Genomic DNA, 26,442 nt, shown 5'->3' with positions numbered 1-26,442 from the left:
TCTCTCTCTCTCTCTCTCTCTCTCTCTTTTCTTTTTGAGGAGGAAAGATAGTGAGATAGACTCCCACATGCACCCTGATTGGGATTCACCCAGCAACCCCTGTCTGGGGTCAATGCTGTAATCAACCAGCTATTTTTAGTGCCTGAAACTGATGTGCTCCAACCATCTATCCTCAGTGCCCAGAGCCACACTCAAACCAATCAAGTCACTGGCTGCAGAAGGAAAAGAGAAGAAGGGGGAAAGGAAGAGGGAGAGAAACAGATGATTGGTTTTCTTCTGTGCCCTGATTGGGAATTGAACCCAGGACATTCATTCACCAGGCCAATGCTCTATCCACTGAGTCAACTAGCCAGGGCCTTAACTCTCCAAATTCATATTTTATTTCTCTCTCTCAATTTACTCCAATTCAGCAACATTGCTCTCCTTGTTATGCCCTGAACATGGCAAGCCTAACAGCGTTTTTTGCCTATTTCTTTTGTCTGAAATATTCTTCTTACAGATATTTTCATAGATACATTTCTCATTTTATTCAAATATATACTTGTTAAATTATCACCTTCTTTAAAAGTTTTTTGAGACTATTTCTTTCAAAATAATTTACCCTTATATGGTCATTCCAAATTATATTTTTCCCTGTTTTTAAGGTATAACTGACATGATATTAGGTACCTTTTACTTATTTATTTGTCTTTGAAAAAATGTCTAGTCATGACCTTTCCCTATTTTTAATGCGATTTTTATTTTGAAAGAGAAGAATAGAGAATGAGGAGTGACGTCACGGAAATGGCGCCGTGAGAAGCGCGTCCGACAGCTCTCCCCTAAATCACAACAAATTTATCAACTAGAAACAGAAAAATTTATCCTCGGAGCATTCCGGAGTTCCACACAAACTGAAAGGAAAAGGACTGTTATCACTTGAATCTGAGAGACGAGGATGTGGAGGAAGCTACCGCAGCGACGCTCATTCAAGCCGCGAGGGAGTGCGCCTGCGGTGAGTCAGCCCATATACTTGGGAACCGCGAGCCGCCGTGAGCGGCCGACGCGAGCCGCCACCGCGAGCTGCCGCGAGCAGCCGCGCGCGCCCGGTCCAGTTGAGCACCGCTGACGTTCCCAGCGGCCCGCACACTGCGAGTGGCGGTCGCCGGCCACCGGTGCCCGGAGCGCCCCATTCGCGCGCGTGCCTTGGGCATTCCACGCGCCCAGGGCGCCCTGCTGGCCCGCACACCCAGGGGGCTCCATTATCCTGCGCCTGGTGCGGTCCAGCCACCAGCGGTGGGGCGAGCGGGAGAGGCTTGGGAGATTCTCTCCGTGGGCGGGGCACCTCACCCAGCCATTCAAGCTAACAATCAAGCGTTGGGGGAGGGGTGCGCGCAGGCAGCCTAAAATACCTTCGGAAGCACAGCTGCGACCCAATCACTGAAATTAGCTTAACCCATAAAATCTGCGCACCCTCGGTTCTAATTGATAAGATCTCTCTCAGTTCAGCGATCCAAGACAAGAGGCGTGATATTTTTTAGTGCCTCTCGCTAAAGGGGCGGGGGCAACTTCTGATTGATAGAGCCTCCATATTCAGGTATAAATGCTAACAAGAAGGACTTGGCAGATAATAAGGTCTATACTACACTAGTCATAAGCAGAGACTAGTGCCTCTTCTTCCCTGCAAAAACAGGCTACAAAGTGTGGAAAGCCTGGGTTGAGAGGTCCAACTAAATGATAGGCGCTGAACAGTCACCTTGACAACAATTGACTCCCACCCCCGCCTGATTACACTGGAGGCCCTGACTGTCAGAGCCTTTCCCAAAGCCTTGCACTGAGTGGGGATAGAGTGGGGATTTCCCAGCTCTTTGAGCCTCTTACTCCCCAGGCAGAAGCAGTTGCAGCCTTATAGCTGGATCACCAGGCTGCTAATTCAGAAAGGGGGGACTAGGAGAGAGAATCCAGGAAAGCAAACTCTCTCATCGTTGGACCCTGCAAACGCCAACAAGCCTTTACTTCCAGCAAGACTAAAGCCAATTATAGGACATTGCCATAGAATCCCATCAACTGCAAATCCCTACCTAAGAGTGACACAGGGGCAGAGCCTGGGGTACAGAGTCACCGACTAGGAAGAGGGAGAGAAAAGAAAAAGGAAGAAGTTAACCTCTCAAAATCAAGAAAAACCCACAGACTTTACAACTTGATCCACTAATTTTTTGTTGTTGTTGTTGTTGTTTGTTTCTTCTATCTTTTTGCCTTTATTTCCTCCACCTCGGTCCTTCTATTCTCTGCCCATCTTATGCTTCCCCTTTCTTGAACTACACTACCCATGAGTGTTGCATTTTATTTTTCTTCTTCATCCTCACCCTCCTTTAAGGTTATACTCCAAAACACTTAACTCTCACTCTCTCCTCTTTTGATTTTTTTTTGTTTTTTTTTTGTCTTGCTTTATTTTGTTTTTTTCTCCTCCTATTGTATTTCTTACTTCGTTTTTCTGTTTCTTATTTTTTCCTTTCTATTCGTTTTTTCTTTTCTCATTTTACTTTCCTCCCATATAATCCTCAATCACGAACAAATTAGTTAATTTGGGACTCAAGGCTTTTTTTTGGCTTTATTTCTCCTTTTTGCTTTTGTTTTTATTTTTTTTCTCTTGTTTGTTTATTTTTGTGGCATTTTGGGTCCTCCCAACCCAAGGTCTCCATTGTATTGAGTCTTCGCTCCACTTAATACAACAGATTTTTACTTATTATTTTTATTTTTTCTTCTTTATTATTCTTTATTGGTCCTTTTTTCTGATTCCCTCTTATCCCTCTCATTATATCTCTTAGTTGACCATCACTTACAAGCAAAGCATCTTATGCTTGTCTAAGATTTTCTTCCTTTTTTTTTTTTTGCATTTAGTAGGTCCCTACTCCCTTTTTTTTGCCCCTTGAACTCTTCACCCCAAATCAGGCCCTCCATTATAGGCACAATATTTCCCTGAGGAGGGGAGAGGAAGGAAAGAGAAGAGAGAAAAAAAGGGGGAAATAATAAATTATTACTGTTTTTTTTGTGGGGTGTTTTACCCTTTTTTTTTTATTTTTACTCTTTATTAATTCTAATTAGTGCTATCAATAAGACCACCCTCAGATGCCGATAAGAAAGAGGAAATCAAATATTATGGATACAAAAGAAAGAGAGGTAACACAAATAGATGTGGAAAAATCTATGGAGAAAAGACTTAACATATTGGAAGCCTTGGAGCTAAATGACAGAGAATTTAAACTAGAAATCTTAAAAATACTCAGAGATATACAAGAAAACACAGAAAGGCAATATAGGGAGATCAGAAAACAACTCAATGAACACAAAGAATATATTACCAAGGAAATTGAAACTATAAAAACAAATCAAACAGAAATGAAAAACTCAATTCACGAGCTGAAAAACGAGGTAACAAGCTTAGCTAACAGAACAGCCCAGATTGAAGATAGGATTAGTGAAATAGAAGACAAACAACTTGAGGCACAACAGAGAGAAGAAGAAAGAGACTCAAAAATAATAAAAAATGAGAAAGCCCTACAGGAATTGTCTGACTCCATCAGAAAGAATAACATAAGAATAATAGGTATATCAGAGGGAGAAGAGAAAGAAAATGGAATGGAGAATATACTCAAACAAATAATAGACGAGAACTTCCCAAGCCTGTGGAAGGAACTAAAGCCTCAAATTCAAGAAGCAAACAGAACACCAAGTTTTCTTAACCCCAACAAACCCACTCCAAGGCACATCATAATAAAGATGACACAAACCAATGACAAAGAAAAAATTCTCAAGGCAGCCAGGGAAAAGAAGAGTACAACATATAAAGGAACGCCTATTAGATTATCATCAGATTTCTCAGCAGAAACTCTACAAGCTAGAAGAGAGTGGACCCCAATATTTAAAGCCCTGAAAGAGAGGAACTTTCAGCCAAGAATACTATACCCATCAAAGCTATCCTTCAAGTATGAAGGAGATATAAAAACATTCACAAATACAGAAAAGATGAGAGAATTTATCAACAGAAAGCCCCCACTCCAGGAAATACTAAGGGGGGTTTTCCAACCAGATTCAAAGAACAAAAGAAAACAACACCACAAGTAACAGCTCCACCAAGAACACAATAAAACCAAACTTAAACTGTGACAACAAAGGAAAAAAAGGGGGGAGAGGATGGAGATTAACAGTAGCAAAGGATGATGAAGTGCAGAAATACTTATAAGATAGGGTACTACAATGAATATGGTAGGTACCCTTTTTATTACTTAATGGTAACCACCCTTAAAAAAACCACCACAAAAACACTTGACTTAAAAAAGGTAGCAACAGAGGAAAGAAGTATGGAACACAAACAAACAAAAACAAATGATAGAAAAACAAAAGAGAAGAATCAAACTAGATACAAAACTAACAGAAAGCAATTTATAAAATGGCAGTAGGGAACCCACAAGTGTCAATAATTAGACTAAATGTAAAAAATGGATTAAACTTACCAATAAAAAGACACAGATTAGCAGAATGGATTAAAAAAGAAAATCCAACTATATGCTGCCTACAAGAAACACATCTAAGCAACAAGGATAAAAACAAATTCAAAGTGAAAGGCTGGAAAACAATACTCCAAGCAAACAACACCCAAAAAAAAAGCAGGCGTAGCAATACTCATATCTAATAATGCTGACTACAAGAGAGAAAAAGTACTCAGAGACAAAAATGGTCATTTCATAATGATTAAGGGGAAGTTGAATCAAGAAGACATAACAATCCTTAATATATATGCACCAAACCAAGGAGCACCAAAATATATAAGATAGCTACTTATTGACCTTAAAACAAAAACTAACAAAAATACAATCATACTTGGAGACCTCAATACACCGCTGACACCTCTAGATCGGTCATCCAAACAGAGAATCAATAAAGATATAGTGGCCTTAAACGAAATACTAGAACACCTGGATATGATAGACATCTACAGGACACTTCATCCCAAAGCGACAGAGTATACATTTTTCTCTAGTGTACATGGAACATTCTGAAGAATTGACCATATGTTGGGCCACAAAAACAATATCAGCAAATTTAGAAAAATTGAAATTGTACCAAGCATATTTTCTGATCATAAAGCCTTGAAACTAGAATTCAACTGCAAAAAAGAGGGGGAAAAACCCACAAAAATGTGGAAACTAAACAACATACTTCTAAAAAATGAATGGGTCAAAGAAGAAATAAGCGCAGAAATCAAAAGATATATACAGACAAATGAAAATGAAAATACGACATATCAGAATCTCTGGGATGCAGCAAAAGCAGTAATAAGAGGAAAGTTCATATCACTTCAGGCCTATATGAACAAACAAGAGAGAGCTGAAGTAAACCACTTAACTTCACACCTTAAGGAACTAGAAAAAGAACAAAGACAACCCAAAACCAGCCGAAGAAAGGAGATAATAAAAATCAGAGCAGAAATAAATGAAATAGAGAACAGAAAAACTATAGAAAAAATCAATAAAACAAGGAGCTGGTTCTTTGAAAAGATCAACAAAATTGACAAACCCTTGGCAAGACTCACCAAGGAAAAAAGACACAGGACTCAAATAAATAAAATCCAAAATGAAAGAGGAGAGATCACCACAGACATCATAGAAATACAAAGAATTATTGTAGAATACTATGAAAAATTATATGCCACCAAATACAACAATCTAGAAGAAATGGATAAATTCCTAGAACAATACAACCTTCCTAGACTGAGTCATGAAGAAGCAGAAAGCCTAAACAGACCAATCAGCAGGGAGGAAATAGAAAAAACTATTAAAAATCTCCCCAAAAATAAAAGTCCAGGCCCAGACGGTTATACTAGTGAATTCTATCAAACATTCAAAGAAGACTTGGTTCCTATTCTACTCAAAGTCTTCCAAAAAATTGAAGAAGAAACAATACTTCCAAACACATTTTATGAGGCCAACATAACCCTCATACCAAAACCTGGCAAGGATGGCACAAAGAAAGAAAACTACAGACCAATATCTCTAATGAATACAGATGCTAAAATACTAAACAAAATACTGGCAAACCGAATACAACAACATATTAAAAAAATAATACATCATGATCAAGTGGGGTTCATCCCAGAATCTCAAGGATGGTTCAACATACACAAAACGGTTAACGTAATACACCATATCAACAAAACAAAGAACCACATGATCTTATCAATAGATGCAGAAAAGGCTTTTGATAAAATACAACACAATTTTATGTTTAAGACTCTCAACAAAATGGGTATAGAAGGAAAATATCTCAACATGATAAAGGCCATATATGATAAACCATCAGCCAACATCCTATTAAACGGCATAAAACTGAGGACTTTCTACCTTAAATCAGGAACAAGACAGGGTTGTCCACTCTCTCCACTCTTATGCAACGTGGTGCTAGAAGTTCTGGCCAGGGCAATCAGACAAGACAAAGAAATAAAAGGCATCCATATCAGAAAAGAAGAAGTAAAGCTATCACTTTTTGCTGATGATATGATCCTATACATCGAAAACCCGAAGGACTCCACAAAAAGATTATTAGAAACAATAAACCAATACAGTAAGGTCGCAGGATACAAAATTAACATACAAAAGTCCATAGCCTTTCTATATGCCAACAATGAAATATTAGAAAACGAACTCAAAAAAATAATCCCCTTCACGATTGCAACAAAAAAAATAAAATACCAAGGAGTAAACATAACAAAGAACGTAAAGGACCTATATAATGAAAATTACAAAGCATTGTTAAGGGAAATCGAAAAAGATACAATGAGATGGAAAAATATTCCTTGTTCTTGGATAGGAAGAATAAATATAATCAAAATGGCCATATTACCCAAAGCAATATACAAATTTAATGCAATCCCCATCAAAATCCCTATGAGATTTTTTAAAGAACTGGAACAAAAAATCATCAGATTTATATGGAACTATAAAAAACCCCGAATAGCCAAAACAATCCTAAGGAAAAAGAATGAAGCTGGGGGCATTACAATACCTGACTTTAAACTATATTATAGGGCCACGATAATCAAAACAGCATGGTATTGGCAGAAAAATAGACACTCAGACCAATGGAACAGAATAGAAAGCCCAGAAATAAAACCACATATATATGGTCAAATAATCTTTGATAAAGGGGCCAACAACACACAATGGAGAAAAGAAAGCCTCTTCAACAAATGGTGTTGGGAAAACTGGAAAGCCACATGCAAAAGAATGAAACTCGACTACAGCCTGTCCCCGTGCACTAAAATTAATTCAAAATGGATCAAAGACCTAAATATAAGACCTGAAACAATAAAGTACATAGAAGAAGACATAGGTACTAAAATCATGGACCTGGGTTTTAAAGAACATTTTATGAACTTGACTCCAATGGCAAGAGAAGTGAAGGCAAAGATAAATGAATGGGACTACATCAGAATTAAAAGTTTTTGCTCAGCAAGAGAAACTGATATCAAAATAAACAGACAGCCAACTATATGGGAACTGATATTTTCAAACGACAGCTCAGATAAGGGCCTAATATCCAAAATTTACAAAGAACTCATAAAACTCAACAACAAACAAACAAGCAATCCAATAAAAAAATGGGAAGAGGACATGAACAGACACTTCTCCCAGGAAGAGATACAAATGGCCAACAGATATATGAAAAGATGCTCAGCTTCATTAGTTATTAGAGAAATGCAAATCAAAACTACAATGAGATACCACCTCACCCCTGTTAGATTAGCTATTATCAACAAGACGGGTAATAGCAAATGTTGGAGAGGCTGTGGAGAAAAAGGAACCCTCATTCACTGTTGGTGGGACTGTAAAGTAGTACAACCATTATGGAGGAAAGTATGGTGGTTCCTCAAAAAACTGCAAATAGAACTACCTTATGACCCAGCAATCCCTCTACTGGGTATATACCCCAAAACCTCAGAAACATTGATACGTGAAGACACATGTAGCCCCATGTTCATTGCAGCACTGTTCACAGTGGCCAAGACATGGAAACAACCAAAAAGCCCTTCAATAGAAGACTGGATAAAGAAGATGTGGCACATATACACTATGGAATACTATTCAGCCATAAGAAATGATGACATCAGATTATTTACAGCAAAATGTTGGGATCTTGATAACATTATAAGGAGTGAAATAAGTAAATCAGAAAAAAACAAGAACTACATGATTCCATACATTGGTGGAACATAAAAATGAGACTAAGAGACATGGACAAGAGTGTGGTGGTTACCAAGGGTGGGGGGGGAGGGAGGACATGGGAGGGAGGGAGGGAGAGAGTTAGGGGGAGGGGGAGGGGCACAGAGAACTAGATAGAGGGTGACGGAGGACAATCTGACTTTGGGCGAGGGGTTTGCAACATAATTTGATGACAAAATAACCTAGACATGTTTTCTTTGAATATATGTACCCTGATTTATTAATGTCATCCCATTACCATTAATAAAAATTTATTAAAAAAAAAAAAAAAGAAAGAGAAGAATAATGTTGGACCAATAATGGTACTCAAATTTAAGACTCACTGTAAGAATCCCCAATCATTTATTCAAAAGAAGATATGCACTCCCATGTTTATTTTAGCATTGTTTACAATAGCCAAGTCTGGAAACAGCCCAACTGTCCATTAGTGAGTGAGTGGTAAAAAAGTTGGGATACATATACACAATAAAATATCAATATTACGTGGTCATGAAAAAGAAGGAAATCTTACTTTTTGCAATGGCATGGATGGACCTGGAGATTATTATGCTAAGTAAAATAAGCCAGGTAGAGAAGGATGTATATCATATGAACTCACTTATACGTGAAATCTAATAAACAAGGTGACTTGAGGAACAGAATAGAGACAGAGGTGGGATTATAGGGAGCAGAGGGAAAGCTGTCAGAGGGAAGGGAGATGAAGGGCAGAATCAGAGAAGGTGAAGGGATTAGTGAAATTATATATACATAACACATAAATACAGATAACAAGACAGCAAATCCCAAAAGGAAAGGGGGAGGAAGTTAGGAGGTGGGGGATAAAAGGGGTAAAATGGGGGGTACCTTGTGGGGGTGGTGTTATATTGAGCGGGATACTTGAATCCATGTTAACACAATAAATTTTAAATGTTAATAAAAAATTAGAAAAGAAAGACTCACTGTAAAGTTTAGTAATCAGAATAGTGTGGTATTAGTGAAAGAGTGGACAAATAGATTGATGGAACAGAATAGAAAACCCAGAAATAGCCCCACATAAATATAGTCAACTGATCTTTGACAAAGAACAAAAACAATACAATGGAGCACAGATAGAATTTTCTTTTTTTTTTATCTTCTTTTTTTATTATTATAAATTTTTATTAATGTTAATGGGATGACATTAATAATTCAGGGTACATATATTCAAAGAAAACATGTCTAGGTTATCTTGTCATTAAATTATGTTGCATACCCCTCACCCAGAGTCAGATTGTCCTCCGTCACCCTCTGTCTAGTTTTCTCTGTGCCCCTCCCCCTCCCCCTAACTCTCTCCCTCCCTCCCTCCTGCATCGTCCCTCCCCCCACCCCTGGTAACCACCACTCTCTTGTCCATATCTCTTAGTCTCATTTTTATGTTCCACCAATGTATGGAATCATGTAGTTCTTGTTTTTTTCTGATTTACTTATTTTACTCCGTATAATGTTATCAAGATCCCACCATTTTGCTGTAAATGATCTGATGTCATCATTTCTTATGGCTGAGTAGTATTCCATAGTGTATATGTGCCACATCTTCTTTATCCAGTCTTCTATTGAAGGGTTTTTTGGTTGTTTCCATGTCTTGGCCACTGTGAACAGTGCTGCAATGAACATGGGGCTACATGTGTCTTTACGTATCAATGATTCTGAGGTTTTGGGGTATATACCCAGTAGAGGGATTGCTGTGTCATAAGGTAGTTCTATTTGCAGCAAATGGTGCTGGAATAAAGGGACATTCACATGCAAAAAAAGAAAAAAAATTGGGCACTGACTTACATCTTTGACAAAAATTAACTCAAAAGAATCGTAGACCTAACTTTAAAATTAAAACTATAAGACTCATAGATGATAAGAGGAGAAAACCTAAATGACTTTGGGTATGGCAATGCCTTTTCAGATACAGCATCAAAGATATAATATAGGAAAGAAAAAACTGATGAGCTAAACTTCATTAAAATTTAAAAAGTCTCCCTTGTAAAAGACAATGTCAAGAGAATAAGTAGACAAGTCACAGACTGTGAGAAAATATTTGCAAAAAAAATATTGGTAAAGCACTGGTATCAAATATATACAAAGAACCCTTAAAATTTAACAGTAAGAAAGCAATTTAATTTTTTTATTGGGCCAAAGACTTTACAAATCACCAAAGAAGCAAATGGCAAAAAACATGAAAATATGCTTCAGATCATTTAATATTTGGTACATGCAAATTAAAACTGATATATCCTTACACACCTATCAGAATGGCCAAAGTTTATAACACCCACGACACCAAATTCTAATGAGGATGCGGAGAAACAGGGGCTCTCATTGATTGCTAGTGGAAAAGCAAAATTATACAGCTGCTTTGGAAGACAGTTTGGTAGTTTTTTATAAAACTAAACATACTGTTATTATATAATATAGCAATCACACTTCTTGGTATTTACCCAAAGGAGTTGAAAGCTTATGTCTATGTAAACCTGTACACAATATTTAAACAGTGTTATTTATAAATTTCAAGTTATGGAATCAACCAAGATGTCCTTCAGTAGATGAATAAATAAATTGTGGTACAGCATGACAATGACATATTATTTAGCACTAAAAAGAAAAAAAAGAGCTACTGAGTCATAAAAGACGTAAAAGGACCTTACATACATATTATTCAGTGAAAGAAGTCAATGTCTAAGGGCTACCTACTTGATGATTCCAAACATATGACATTCCAGAGAAAAGGTAAAATTACGATTCAGTCAAAGGAGCAGTGGTTGCCAACGGTTGGTGGGGGTGGGGAAGAGGGCTGAATTGGCAGAATATTTTTAAAGCAGTGAAAATATCTGTATATTACTATAATGATGGCTACATGACACTACACATTTGTCCAAATTTATAGCATGAATACCATCAAGAGTAAATCTTAATGGAAACCATAAACTTTGGGTGGTAATGATGCTTCAATGTCAGTTTATTCAAAATGCACCACTTTGGTGGGCGATATTTATAATGGTGGATTATGCACGTATATATGGATGTACCCATGAGTATGTGGGATCTATCTGGATCTTTATCCCAATTTTGCTGTGAATCTAAAACTACTCTAAAAATTAAATCCATATATAAATTATTTTCACAATATATCAAAATCATTATAGGTAATATTCTCCATGAGGCATCACATTCAAATAAGTATTCTAACACCAGAATTAGAGGTTATCGTGAAGACTGACCTGAACTCTACTCACATTTTACAAAATTACACTGTTCACATTCTTTAGTGATGGGAGGCCTGATAATGAGGTAGAATAGAAGAAGAATTAGACCTAAAACACACATACTTGCACTACTGAGTGATGCTGGCATAGGCATTTATACCAACTTCTAGATTTTTAATAAAAAGATTATTTTAGGAAGATATCAGAAACATAAAGTACCTATGGTGATAAACTATTCTTTCATAAACTTCTAAGGAATAAAGATGTGTTACAGAGCATTAAGAACCCAAGGAAACAAATATATAAATGACTCTGCTGGGATCCCACTGTATTTTGGTTTATGGCTTATAGTGCATTATGATCATTTTTTGGTTATCTCCATCACTACAACCTGAGATCCTCAAAGGACCAGGTACTATCTTATGTCAGTCAGTGCCTGGATTAAGATAGCTCCTCAATGACTGTTGACTGCTATACTCAACACATTGAAGCAATCTCATAACCTACATACAAGCTCTCCCTCCAGTTCTCTTCTCTCATATCAATAAAGTCCCTATTTTTCTCTATCTATATGAAGAACACAGCAACTTTTTATTTCTTCTAGAAAAATAATCACTATCAATAAATCATTAGTGAGTATTATGGATCGAATTATGTCCAACAAATTTACATGTTATTTGAAAATAGTCAATGTAGATATAATTAGTTAAGATGAAGTCATTCTGGAGTAGGATGGGCCCCAGCTAGATAAAATGTGTAGTATCCTTAGACAAATGGGGTATTTTGACACACACACACACAGACACACAACACCATTTTCAATACTAGAATTGTGGCTCACAGCCCAGAAACTATTGAAGCACAGAGAGTACCCTGGAACATATGCTCCCCTAGCCCTTTGGAGAAAACATAGCCCTGCACACACCTTGATCTAGGACATCTAGGCTCCAGAATTATGAGACAATAAACTTGTGTGGCTCACACAGTTTGTGGTACTTTGTTATAAAAGCCTTAACAAACTAATATAGTATGTCATGGAAACTGTATAACAGTATAACACTTCACTTCCCTTCATCAAACACACATCTTCAAATCTCTTTAATAGATTCATTATTTCTTGAGTCCTTTCTTAGCATTACCAGGTATGTATTTTATTTGTCCATTTGCAAATTCAAGAGCCTCTCTTTTCTACCTATCTTCACATTTTTGTCCCATAATTATTTATAGCAACTCAACACTACCCCCAAACTCTACTCCAAGTAATAGTATAGCACTCTAAATCCACATATCGTTTTTTTCTTTTCATTTTTATAAACTTATGCTATAGGTATTTTCATATTCATTTGACAGTTAAAGAAAATGAAACCTCAAATGTCAAGAGGCTTAAAAACACACAGCCAATATTCCAACTGAAGTTTATGTTTACATAAAGAAAAGCTCATAAACTGTATTTGGCTATGTCCACATATATAAGTAATTTGACTAAAATGAATTGTCCACTTAGTTTAAAAATTGGTAGATTTGAAAAGAAAAATTAACTGATCTGAAGACCAACTTGACTGATGGCTCTATTCAGTCTGGTCATGCATAAAGGTAGTCTGCTACTTCCTTTACTCCTATTGAATAAATGCCTTGAGTATTTGCCCGAGGAGCCAATCTCAGAGTCTCTCTCCATAGAGCACTTTGGCCTGGGCTTTAATGCATGATCAACAACACACAGATTCTATGGGGCCATTTATGTCAGATAATCAATTAATTGGCTGATTATTTTTGCACAAATCCCAGGAGAAATATCCTTCCCAATGCACATTCCCTTCACAAAAAGTTTAATATATTATTTTTCATATATCAAACATATCTCTTGCCTGACCCGGTGGTGGCACAGTGGATAGAGTGTGAAACTGGGACATGGAGGACACAGGCTTGAAACCCAAGGTTGCCAGCTTGAGCTCAGGCTCATCCAGCTTGAGCTCAGGCTCATTCAGCTTGAGTACGGGGCCTCTGGCTTAAGAGTGGGATCATAGACATGACCATACGGTTGCTGGCTTGAACCAAAAGGTCGATGGCTTGAGCAAGGGGTCACTCGCTCTGCTCTAGCCCCCCCTCCCACTCATAAGGTCCATATGAGAAAGCAATCAATGAACAACTAAGGTGCTATAATAAAAAATTCTTCTCATTTCTGTCCCTTCTTGTCTGTCTGTCCCTCTCACTGACTCTCTTTCTGTCTCTGCAAAAAAAACCAAAAAAAAAACCAAAAAAAAAACAAACAACTCTTCCTGCTCCTATTCTTTGTCATGTCTCATATTCTGTAATTCATAGAGACGTAGCTGATAAAGGCCCATCAAAACCACTTAAATTCATTGTTTCTTCAGTTCTCATCACTCATTAGTGACACATAAGTCTGACTATTTTGCTCTCTTTTTTAAAAATACTTTACTGTGCACAAAGAGCTGAGAGACAAAGGCTCATCAAAGCCATCATTAGGCTACATTTGTCTGCTTTGAACTGCCTTTGTTTTCTATTAGTTTTTTAAAATGGTCCTAGTCCTCCCTTGTCTAGCTCGCTGGATGCCCTCATTACATTGGTTCCTTTTTCATCCGTTACTCAAACAGCAGTGCTACTTGGTAATTTTTTTGTCTTGCATTTCCCATGATGAAAGTATCTCTGAACAATCTTCTAGAGACTTGAATTCAAAAGAAAAGAGGTTTTTAAATATTAAAATATTAAGGGCTGCCTGCATTTACGTTTATCATCTGTGAAACATTCATTTTTCATACTCATTCCCTTGCAGCATGAGAGCATTGTTATGCAATGATTATTCCCAATGCCAGGCTATCACCAGGAGTATTTTGAGATAAACAATGTGTTTACAATAGGAACTGCAGTGCTGTCTTTTGTTTTGGAAGATGTTGGTGTTTATGCGATTATTCTGTTCAGGAATGAGTCTGTCTTTCTACGCCTGTTGGAGAATTGCTGTAATTTTCTCAGTGATTGCACACAGAATTGGCTCTCTCTCCTCCATGTCATCACCAGCTAAGGTGAGGTTCTGAGTTTTTTGTCCGTGACCCCAGTTACTTTGTTCACTCATTTGTTCCTTCAGTCATTCACTCACTCACCTAGCAACCACAAAACAATGCAGTTTTAAATAATGTCTAAGAAGTAGCCTTGGCAACAGCCTATCGCATCAAACTGTTAATCTATGAATTTGCAGAAAAAAAAATCACAGTAACATGGTAAACTAAAACCTTCACACAATTGAGGTGGAATGTCCACTGACTTTAGGCTGAGTAGTTTAGACTATGAAATGTAACTGGTAACCTACTAAGCCTCTCCCTCATGGAAGAAAAATAGAAAAATATTTTATCTCTTCCATTTTATTTGATACTTGGAGTAGGATGACCTCAGCTTTAAAAAAAACAAACAGACAAACAAATATTACTCTATTCATTTGAAAAGTTTATTTCAGAAAGAATTGTCAAAAAGTCAGGAAATTATGTGAGTAAATGGGGGAGGTAGTTTGAGGATAATGATGATATTCCTTTGGGTCATAAAAAGCATATTTCTTACATATATTCCCTCATACAAAATCTAGAGAGGAGTGGAAATAAGACTAGTATTCATAGAAATACAATACATTCTGGCAACAGGAGTTTTTTATTCTTGTACTCCTTTTTGTGCCTTGAATCTCAGGAAATTCAGCTGCAAAGGTAGGAGACAATGCTGTCTCGGCACAGTACTTGCCCTGGAGAAGAACCTGGCCAACACAGGGAACTCAGCTGGCTGCGCGCATCAACCTGCCTCTCAGCTCAGAGTGTTCGCTCAGCCTGCGAACATACAAAGAGTAGAACTCCATAGACTACTATGCTGTTATCAAAAGGCACAGGAAAACAAACCAAAACAATGCAAAAGCCCATAATTATCTCTTTATGAGTTTTGTGGCTGCATCACAAATTTTTGGTAAATGCTCTACGCTAGATGTGTTTTTCTGAATGCTCTATTTTCAAAGGTCTTATTCTGAATTGGTGATCATTATTAGCTCTAATTCTGCATTACGTAATATGTATGTCTTTGAATAACTACAAAAATAGCTAATGGAGGCTTAAGATACCTCTAAATATTCAGGTTGACCTTCTCTTTCCCTTAATATATATAGTGTCAGACTTTCATTTAATTTTGCATTTTTTTCAACTGTGGGGACTTAGCAAATGTAACTTTCTGTAATAGAGATACAGAAAGATGGAGAGGATAATGGGGATCTGAAGTTTTCTTGCACTCAAATACAAAAAATCCAAGGTTCTCTTTCTAAGTTGAGTCAATGAGACCAGTTAAACCATAGATCCCTGTGCTACTGCCCTTTTAATAAACAAAAAATTTTATTTACATATTGTTTGGGGTATATTGAAAGATTTTAGAATTAAGGTCAAACAATGTTAAGTATTCACATACCAAAGAATCCTAGTATTGCTTCAGATGAAAATTAATGTATTTTTTAAGGTTTCTCATGGACGCTGCTTGATATGATAAACATGCCAAATTTAAATCCAGGCTTTATTAATTACTATCTCTGTGACATGCACATGCTCTCACACACATGCACAAATGCGTACATACATACCTAGTTTTTTTAGGGCAAAGGTTTATGGAGCAAATTCTTATTACCTTAAAAAATATTTTGCAAGGGTCCTCTATTTTTGTTTCTGTTTCATAGGTTCTATAAAGATAATCCTTATATATAGATGGTAGGTCATCACAAAATTAACAAGTCTTATTTTTTAGGACTTTCTTCTAGAGAAGTTAATTTTATTGACATCAAATAGGTAACATCGTGGCATCCATACTTCTGATTTATTCATTTGTGTATAATCTCACCTGGACTCATTGCCAAGACTACATTTCCCAACCTCCCTTGCAACTAGATGTTTAAAAGTGACTGTATTCTAGCCAATGAAATGCAAGGTCCCTCTCCAGTCCATAAAAGTGTCTCATTGATAATCCTCCCTGCTCTTTTCCATTTCTGCTGGCTGAGCTGGAAGAGGCCTCCAGGGGAATCTTTAGGATCATGAATTGAAGATGGCAGAGACCCAAGGTGCAAGGAGTCTGGGTCACTGAACACTGAGTGAAGGACAGCTGCCCAACTAGGAATGCCCACTTACCTGAATAAGAAAAAGATATTCTTTGTATTAAGTCTGCATTGCCTTAATTAATATAAGTAGTTAACATGATGGTGAACATATAGGACACATTCAATAATTTTCTCCTTTTCCCTCTGTCAGCATACATTCATTCAACACATGAATGAAAACCTTTACAGACTCTGGGAAAAAGGTATCTGAACCTGCCCAACTGTGATTATAGCTTTCTGGTCTAACTACTGGTTTACATGTGTGCCTTCCAGTACCACCCCATGTAGCCTTTGAGCAGCTTAAAAATAGATAGCTTCATTCATTGTTCTATCTCTGTTGCTTTGTTCTAGACGCCTGGTAAGTATTTCTTGAATAAAAGAAAGGAAACTATTGGGTAGGCCAGACAACAAAGCGCAGTTAAGACCAATTCATGTAAAACAGTGGTTAAAAGCTCCAATTTTTGGAGTCAGAAAGCCCAAATGTGATTGCTAGAGCTGTGAGTCAACCCCTTATTTGCTGAGGTTACTTGACTTCTCTGAATTTTATTTTCTCATCTGTAAACTAAGAATAATAATAGTATTCATAGGGTTAGCTATTGGTACTGTGTTATGATTGTTATTCTCATTAGGAATGGAATTTGTGGTATATGAAGATTCCAGAGAAGGTGTGTACATCCTTTCAGAGAGCTGGAGTGATAAAGACCTGCCTTTCAGATCCTGCTGGTGAATATCATTTGCTTTAAAAGAAGAAAACTCTAACCAGCAGGACCTGACTAAGCAATTACTCATCCATATTCCAAAATGGTGTTTCTTAATGTCACAGGGACTCTTATGCACCTAGGAAACTTCTTTACTTTTCAAAATTTTGAGCAAATCAAACTTATGCCTGAAACTTAAAAGAACAAACAAGAGAAAAAAAATCAACTGAAGTAAGTGAGAAGCAGTTTTTCATCAAAACAGACTTGCAGAAGAATAAAATAAGTGTATGTGATATTATCGCTGCTTGCTGCTAAATTGACATTGGCACTGCTGGCACAATTTGACATCTAAATAAAGATATTAAAGTGAAAAAGAAAACAGGTTATGTTTCAAAAGAGTGAACTATGTGATTAGGCAGTGAAGAGTTTTCAAATATCAACCTTACACATCATTTAGAAAGCATTTAACACACACACACACAAAAGAGATTAAAAAAATGAAATGCTTAGATGAAGACAAACTAGGTGGTTTTTAAAGAGTATAAATTCTCAGAGTTAGTGGAAAAGACAATTCTGCATTTATTACATCTGCTTATAACTCTTGCTTTCTCATTTTTTAAAAATAAAAATGTAAAAAGTGAATATTCAGGCTTAAAGGCTTTGTACTCAGAATCTCCATTCAATGTGCATTTTTCTCTTCTCCTTTCCACAAAGTAGAAAAACTGTTCAGGATAAAAAAATAACCGATGCCCGATTAGGAGAAAGTCAATCCTATATAAGGAAATAGAAGATAACGGTGTTCAAGATTCTTGAATGTTAGAGATAGAGGAGACCTTTAAGGTGAAAACAGGTAGTTTCAAATCCTAGCTCTACTGCAAGCTGACCGTGGGCGATTTCCCCTCACAGAGCCTCAGTTACTTCATCTACAAAAATGGGATAATAACATGGAACAGCTTCAGGATATAGAAATATTCATAAGTATTCTTGCTTTTTTTTTACCCCAAGTTATAAAAATTTCCCCCTTGCCTAAGAGGAAACAGAAAGTTAGTGGCAACTGCAAGAATAAATTCCCAGTATTTCAAAAGCAGAAGTAGTGCATTTTCTTCTTCTCAAATTGCCATTTTGCACCACTATTTGTCAGCTGGACTTCCAACTTTTGCTGATTATTTTTCTAATGTACCATGATAAATGTTGACAGGTAGACCCCAATACATCCTGATCTCTTATGAATTCATTTGTTAACAAGTCATTGTAGAGCATCTTCTATGTGTCAAGCACTATTCTAATTACTGATAGTAGATTGGGAGCTGGTGGAGACAAGTAGTCTGACCTGGAGGAGCTCATGACCTGTCTAGAGGCAGGAGTGAGTAGTGGGAGACAGAAAATGGACTTCTGGACAAAATAAGTGTGAAACAAGTGTGTTTAGATTTGTTCACTTGTATTTTGCATTGGCGCAGGGCAGCTCCATGTATGTGTGGTCGCTGCAAAGCTGTGGGTGCTTGCCCTCAGCGTGGCAGATTGCACATTGCAGATTGCCAGCCTCCATGGGAAGGGAGATTGTTTGCTATTGTTTGCTAGAGAAGGGTTTTTTCCACCTGGCCTGTTTTACTGGAGAGTGCTGAGGGTTTGGGAGCCCTAAGAGAAAGGGAAGCTGTCTTCCCTGCTTCTTAGCTCATCTGCCATTATGAGACTTTAATAAATGTAATGGTCCACCCTTTTCTGGCTCCACTGTTCCTTTATGTGGGTCCGAATCCAATGGGAACCTCCATGGCCACAGTGTCCATGGCAACTGTCCTTACAAAGACCAATAAATTATACATATGTTTATGTGTGTGTATTCGTGTGTGTGTGTAAGTGCTACTTAGAGAATTAAAATAGGATGCTGGCCCTGGCCAGTTGGCTCAATGGTAGAGCGTCGGCCTGGCGTGCAGAAGTCTTGGGTTCAATTCCCGGCCAGGGCACATAGGAGAAGCGCCCATCTGCTTCTCCACCCCTCCCCCTCTCCTTCCTCTCTGTCTCTCTCTTCCCCTCCCTCAGCCAAGGCTCCATTGGAGCAAAGATGGCCCGGGAGCTGGGGATGGCTCCTTGGCCTCTGCCCCAGGTGCTAGGGTGGCTCTGGTCGCAACAGAGCGATGCCCCGGAGGGGCAGAGCATCGCCCCCTGGTGGGCAGAGCGTCGCCTCCTGGTGGGCGTGCTGGGTGGATCCCGGTCGGGGCACATGCGGGAGTCTGTCTGACTGTCTCTCCCCGTTTCCAGCTTCAGAAAAATACAAAAAAATAAAAATAAATAAATAAAAAATAAAATAAAATAAAATAGGATGCTTTGAGAGAAAGGTGGTTCTCTTAGAAAAGGTTTTTAAAGAAGGCCTCTCTGGGAAGATAACATTTAATCTGTTATCTGAACTACATGATAAATTTAGCCATGTAGAAAAAAACTAATGTGAAACTGTTAAAGGAACAGACTTAACACATTCAAGAAAGAGAGAGAGGTCACCCAGAGTGGATAGAGACAGGGTGGTATATGATAAAATCAGAGAGATAGAGAGATACTACTTGTCATAGTAGAGGCATTTCTAAGCCAAGGTAAGAGTTTGGATTTTGTTGTATGCTGTAAGAAACTATCAGAAGGTTTTAGCTGGAGGCAGTGCCATATTCAAACTTAGAGTTACAAAAGAAACTGAGAGAAAGCTTGAAGGAGAAAGAAGTTCCAGAGAGGCGGGGAGGGGAGAAAGGAAGAGAGAAGAGAAGGAGAGAGGAAGAGAACATGCTATATAACAATGTTTTAACTGGATGTGATTTGTCTTTCCTAGTGTCATATTTCAAGCCAATTTTAGACATTATCTCAACAAAACAAAGCAAAATAACAGTAATAGCTTCTACATAACTTTAATTCCAAAATAAAGACGAATGGAGCAAATTTTACTGAAGATATTAGGAGATAGAGAAGCAAGAGGAGGTTACTTTGTGAAACCAAAACAAAACAGCCTCTAAAATAACTTTCAGAATGTGAACTCCCTAAGTCTCCCCATCCTAGGACACTGCTCATTCCTCCTCTTCTTCTCCAGTCACATGGCACATATCTGCCTTGTAGTCCTGCTCACAGCACTGCACTAAAGTCTTCTTCCTTTCCTGCCCTGGAACCTCTCCTTAGGGCCTTCTCTCTCTTTCTTATGCAGATCAATTGGGTCCTATTTAGATCTCCAAACTGAACTCCTACTGTGTTGCAACTCATGGACACAAAAGTTTTTCCTTAGGACTCCACTGTATTAGAAAGTACAAAACTGGAGCTGGTGAAACTGGGGAAGTTATGATTGACTGGTGAGAGAAATACATAATACATACATGCATGCATACATACAGGAGGCATTATACATGCATTAACTCAGTGGACCATTACAGTAGGCAGCATTATAAGATGGCCTGCAAAATTCCTGTTTTCTATAATATAAAATCTCCTTCCCTTGAGTATAAATGTATTATGATTATGATGGGATATCACTCTGATGATTAGGCTACATTATAGGGCAAAGATGAAGAAATATTACAGACCTAATTAAGAATCCTTATCAATTGACTCTGAGTTTATATCAAAAGGGAAATTGTTGTGGGTTGAGATTGTGAGTGGAGCTGACCTTATCAGGTGGAACTTGGAATAGAGAATTTAGACCTTGCAGGAAGGGTGACATCTGAAACAAGAGACATGCTCCTGTTGGTCTGGAAGAAATAAGCTGCCATGTAATATGAGGACCCATGAAAAGGATATGTGGTCTGGATGTAGAGGCCTAGTACAACCCCCAGCTGACAGCAGGCAAAAAAAATGGGGTTCTCAGTCCTCTAGTCAACTCAAATCTGGCAGCAACCATGTGTTCTTAGAGGAGAACCAAGCTTCAGAGAGAAATGCAGCCCAGTCAACACCTTGTTTGCATTCAGTCTAGTGAGACCCTGCTGAGGATTCAGCCTCAGTCTTTGCCTGGACCCATAAAGCCTTCCAGATAATAAATGTATGTTATTTAAAGCTGCTTGATTTGTTATAATTTGTTATGCAGCAATAAAAAAAAAACTGACATAATATATAGATAACATTCCTAAATCTATTTCATTAGCTTTTTTCTGTGACTATTTTTCTCTAACCTTTCATTCTCTGCCTCCAGCAAAATGCTTATTATCTTTGCTGTATCATGTTTTACACATACTCTTATTGGTTTAGTCTATTCACTTATTGGCCAACCATAATCATGTTCTAACTGGATTTTCTAAGCATTATCATTCCCCAAGGCCAAGTCTCTCCATCCATATTTTTCTATACTTTTAAATTCCTCTTTAAAAATCCTACTTAACTTTCTAAACATAGCTTAAAGGCTACTTCTATCATGAAGCCTCATCTAATTATCATCGTGACCACTTGTTCCAAACTCCTTTAACAAATTTCTTTATGCATGTTTATGTTGTTTTGTATCTTATTTTGTAGTCATTTGACTAATGTTTTCTATTAATTGTATTATAAGCTCTTTGTTAACAGGAGCCATATTTTTTTACTAGTACCAAATACAGTCAATCTTTGTTATTTGCATATTCATTCCATATTTGCAAATTTATTTGTGACTTTGAAATCAACAGGCATGGCACTCGCAGGCTTCAGAGACACGTACATGTCCAGAGCTCAGAACTGCTAAGTACACATGCTGCCAGCCAAGGTGTAATGAGGCAACCCACTGCTTTCTTCTTCCAGCTCTCATACTAGAACCAAGTGTTCTCTTTGCAGTTTACTCAGTGCCCCATCTTTTTGCATTTCTGTGCTTTTTCTTGGTAATTTTGCTGTTTAAAATGGCCTCTAAGCATAGTGCTGAAGTGCTGTCTAGTGTTCCTCAGCACAAGAAGGCTGCTTTATGGAGAAAATGCATGTGTTAGATGAGCTTTGCACATGCATTCATTATGGAGCTGTTGACTGTGAGTTCAGTGATAATGAATCAACACTACATACTAAATAAAGTATCCTTAAACAGAAACACACATAAAATAAGGTCATTTATTGATTAGTTGACAAAAATGTGAGCAGATGATTGTAGGAACCTAAACCTGTATTTCTCTGAGGAGTTACAGTTCAGTACTCACTAATGCAATGTTTACAGCAACTCTGTAGAGTATAACGACTGCAAATAATGAGAATCAGCTTACTTAGTATATTTTTTCACTGCCCCCTAAGCATTCTCAAATGTGTCCTCTTTTCTCACATCACTATCACTATCCATCTGACTATCTATTAAATATTTATTTATTCCTTCCTCTCCGTCAGACACTGCTTGAGGCTGAAGATGCAAGGGCAAACAAGAGAGACATTATCTTTGTTTTAAGAATCTCATAGCTTGGCAGTAAATAATAAAAGATGGTACATGCTGCAGTACAGAAGAAGAACATTTAAGGAAGTTCACAGGAGGAAACCAAAATTAGAGAAGGATGTCAAAATCTTCTGGAGGAACATAAATAAAAAATAACCTGGTGAAGGATGGTGGAAGAAGAAAGAGAGGGTAAAATTTCCTAACATGTGAAATAACTTGGCATGAGTAAAGCACTGAAATCTAGTAGAGCTGGAGGTGGTAACTCAGTAAGGGGTTAATATCCAAAATACATAAAGAACTCACAAAGCTCAGCAACAAACAAGCAAACAATCCAATTAAAAAGCAGGAGAGAACCTGAACAGACAATTCTCCCAAGAAAACATACAAATGGCCAACAGATATATGAAAAGATAGCTATTGGAGAAATGCAAATCAGAACTACAATGAGATAACACCTCACACCTGCTACATTGGCTATTATTAACAAGATATGTAATAACAAGTGTCAGAGAGGTTGCAGAGAAAAAGGAATCCTCATTCATTGCTGGTAGGAATGTAAACTGGTACAGCTATTATGGAAGAAAGTATGGTGGTTCCTCAAAAAATTAAGAATAGAACTACCCTATGACTCACCAATTCCTTTACTGGGTATCTACCCAAACACCTCAAAAACTTTGGTACATGAAGACATATGCACCCCGTGTTCATTGCAGCATTATTCACAGTGGCCAAGACATGGAAACAACTAAAGTGTCCCTTGATAGAAGATTGGTTAAAGAAGATATGGTACATATATACAATGGGATACTACTCAGCCATAAGAAATGATGACATAGTGCCATTTATGACAATATGGATAGACCTTGAGAACATTATACTGAGTAAAATAAGTAAATCAGAAAAAGAACTATACAATATAACACAAAGGTGGGATATAAAACTGAGACTCATGGATGTAGATAGAAGTGAAGTGGTTACCAGGGGAGGAGGTGATGGGGGAAGTGAAGAGGGACAAATATACCATGACAGAAGATAATTTGACTTTTGGCTAGGGGTATACCACATAATCAACAGTTCAAATACTATAGAAATGTTTACCTAAAATCTATGTACTCTTATTGATCAATGTCACCCCATTACGTTTAATTTTCTAAATAAAATTTAAAAAAAAGAAAGAGTGGTATGAGATAAAGCTAGAGGTATTGAAGGGACATAGTATACTTTTGTAACATGTTCTTCCTCTGCACAGAAAATACTTATTGAAAGTGATTCTCAAAAAAAAAAAAAAAAGTGATGGAAACAACCAATAAATGATGGTTAAATGAATGGACTGATGGACTGAATTTCATGTAAACAACCTGAGAGGGATGATTTTCAAATGTACTTCTTCCAAATCTGCAGTGATTGCTTTTTAAGATATATATATTTATACACCATTAGTTAAATTAGATGTTTAAATAATAAAATTAAAACTCTTGAAAAGTTGAAAATCAAAACAAAACGAATAGGCAATCCAACAAATGGACAAAATATTTGTAAAGCTTTTTATGTAACAGAATAACTCAATTTAAAGTATCATGCAATATTCATTAATTTTCCATCAATGAGGTAACTTAATTCACTATCAATACAGCTTTCAAACCACATAATCTCCTAGTTGTTCATAAAACATTAATATATGTGGCAGACATATTATATCATGATACAATTATTTGCATTTAATGCCAGAATTGATGAATTTTGATTCCTTCTGCTTTTTAAAAAATGATCACAATAGGCTAATTATTTCCCCTAAAGTCTTCATAAAATAGTTGTAATTATCAAGTTATTTTCAATAGCAATTGTGTGGTCTTATATTTAAATATTTTATTTTTAATTTTGTTCTTTCATGGGATAATGGCTTTAATCAGGTTAAATATCTCTCAAAGTGGTTACACAGTCTTGTTTCTCAACATGTGGAATATTAACTATTTGCATTCATACTTTGTAAAGCCCTTGTGCATTGAGAGACCTTCCTCTTGCTAACTCATATCACCTAACCTGTGATGACAGTTTTTTATGACATTAAATTACTATAATAATTTCCATGACTGATATTAAACCTGCTATGAACTAATACTTATAGTTACTCCACTGAGAATATTGAACAGAATCTTACTTCAGGGGTTATATACATATCTATATTGAGACAATATAGATAAATGAAAGGACAGAAGAAAGGAACAAAGGAAGATACTTTTTTCAAACTACTAGTCCTTGATTTCTCCTGAGTCTTCAAGGAAATTTAATTCATGTTTTGTGATTTAAATAGATATGAATACATGAAAGAGTACACGATTCAATTAATTTTTGAATGTATGTTAATATAATACTGCTTTACTTGGCAGAGTATAAGGGTAGATTAATGTTTTTTATTGTATGTTTGACAATATAATGATTTTATATGGAGTTAATAAATCTAGCATAAAAAAAGAGGGGGGTTCTTTAAAGGACCAAAGATCAGTTAAAAAAAGGTGCTGAGCTGGAGAGAACTAATTGGCCTTTAGCAAGGTCCTGATCACACCTGAAATATGACTGAAAAAAATACAATAAAATGAGTTATTTTTCACTCTTAAAACAAGATAAAAAAGAATGACACTATTTAAAGTTACATGAGTGGAGATATGCTTTTATGAAATGAGTGAATCAAGCAAAAATAAATGGGTCTTAATGTTTATGTCTGCATTTTTATAATAATGTATTTTGCCTAACTTGTACAAAGTGGACAAAGCACCAACCTGGAGTGTTGAGGTCACAAGTTCGAAACCCAAGCTTCCTGGTCAAGGCATTTTTGGGAAGCAACCATGAGCTGATGCTCCTGCTGCCCTCCCCCACTCCTTTTTCTCTCTTTGTCTCTCCCCCCTCTCTCTAAAATGAATAAATAAAATCTTATCAAAATAATAATGTATTTTGTAATAATTCAAATTAAGAAACAACATAAAAATTACGCATTTGGATGTCAATTCCATATATTATATTAAAATGGAAAAGCATCGAGGTTATAAAATTATAAAAGGATGATTATTATAAAATATACTATTAAATGTGGAAAGTATTTTGTATAAATGACTATTTTATAAATATATTAATAAGTTTAGAAATATAGGACAAAGATACTAACAGTATTATATCTAGATGAATAAGTGAAATGGATATTTGTGATTCTATTTTATATTTATTTAAACTTAGATAATTTTTTAACGTTTAAATTATTATTTTATTTTCTATTTTTAACAATCAAATATATTTGCATATATGTAAAACACAAATTTTAGTTAGTATCTATTACTCTTTATTTCCATATACACTCTTTTCTCACCTCTTCAAGTGACTTGTTTGTTCAGGGAGGTGGCTTGAATAGAGAGGTGGCCCCTTCCTAGATTTAAGGATGAACTTTCATATGCTATTCCAGCAGGACAGGAAATTTATAAGGCCCGTTACAAATTCAACCTTCAAAATCAGTTTCTAAACTACTTGTGGAAGACTTCACTTGGGCATGCAATTACCCATCGCAAGTCTAATTGCCTATTTGCATGCACAATTTAGAACGGCACAGTTGAAATTTTGTCCCAAGCTCTCCAACACTAATTTTCTCCTTTGAAATTGACATTTTAGAAAACATCAGGTAGCTAAAACCCCAGATTTGTTATTTACTTCAATAGGAAGGGAACTCTTTTTTCTTTCCAAGTTGAAATTTGATTTAAAAAATTATATTAAAAGATCAAATTGCAAAGACAAGGATACAAAGGAATATTTTCTTCTTCCACACAATCAAGAACAG

The sequence above is a fragment of the Saccopteryx bilineata genome, chromosome 1, assembly GCF_036850765.1.
Source record: "Saccopteryx bilineata isolate mSacBil1 chromosome 1, mSacBil1_pri_phased_curated, whole genome shotgun sequence".
Lineage (NCBI taxonomy): Eukaryota > Metazoa > Chordata > Mammalia > Chiroptera > Emballonuridae > Saccopteryx > Saccopteryx bilineata.
The sequence above is the reverse complement of the archived record's forward strand: the minus strand, read 5'-3'. Positions refer to the sequence as shown.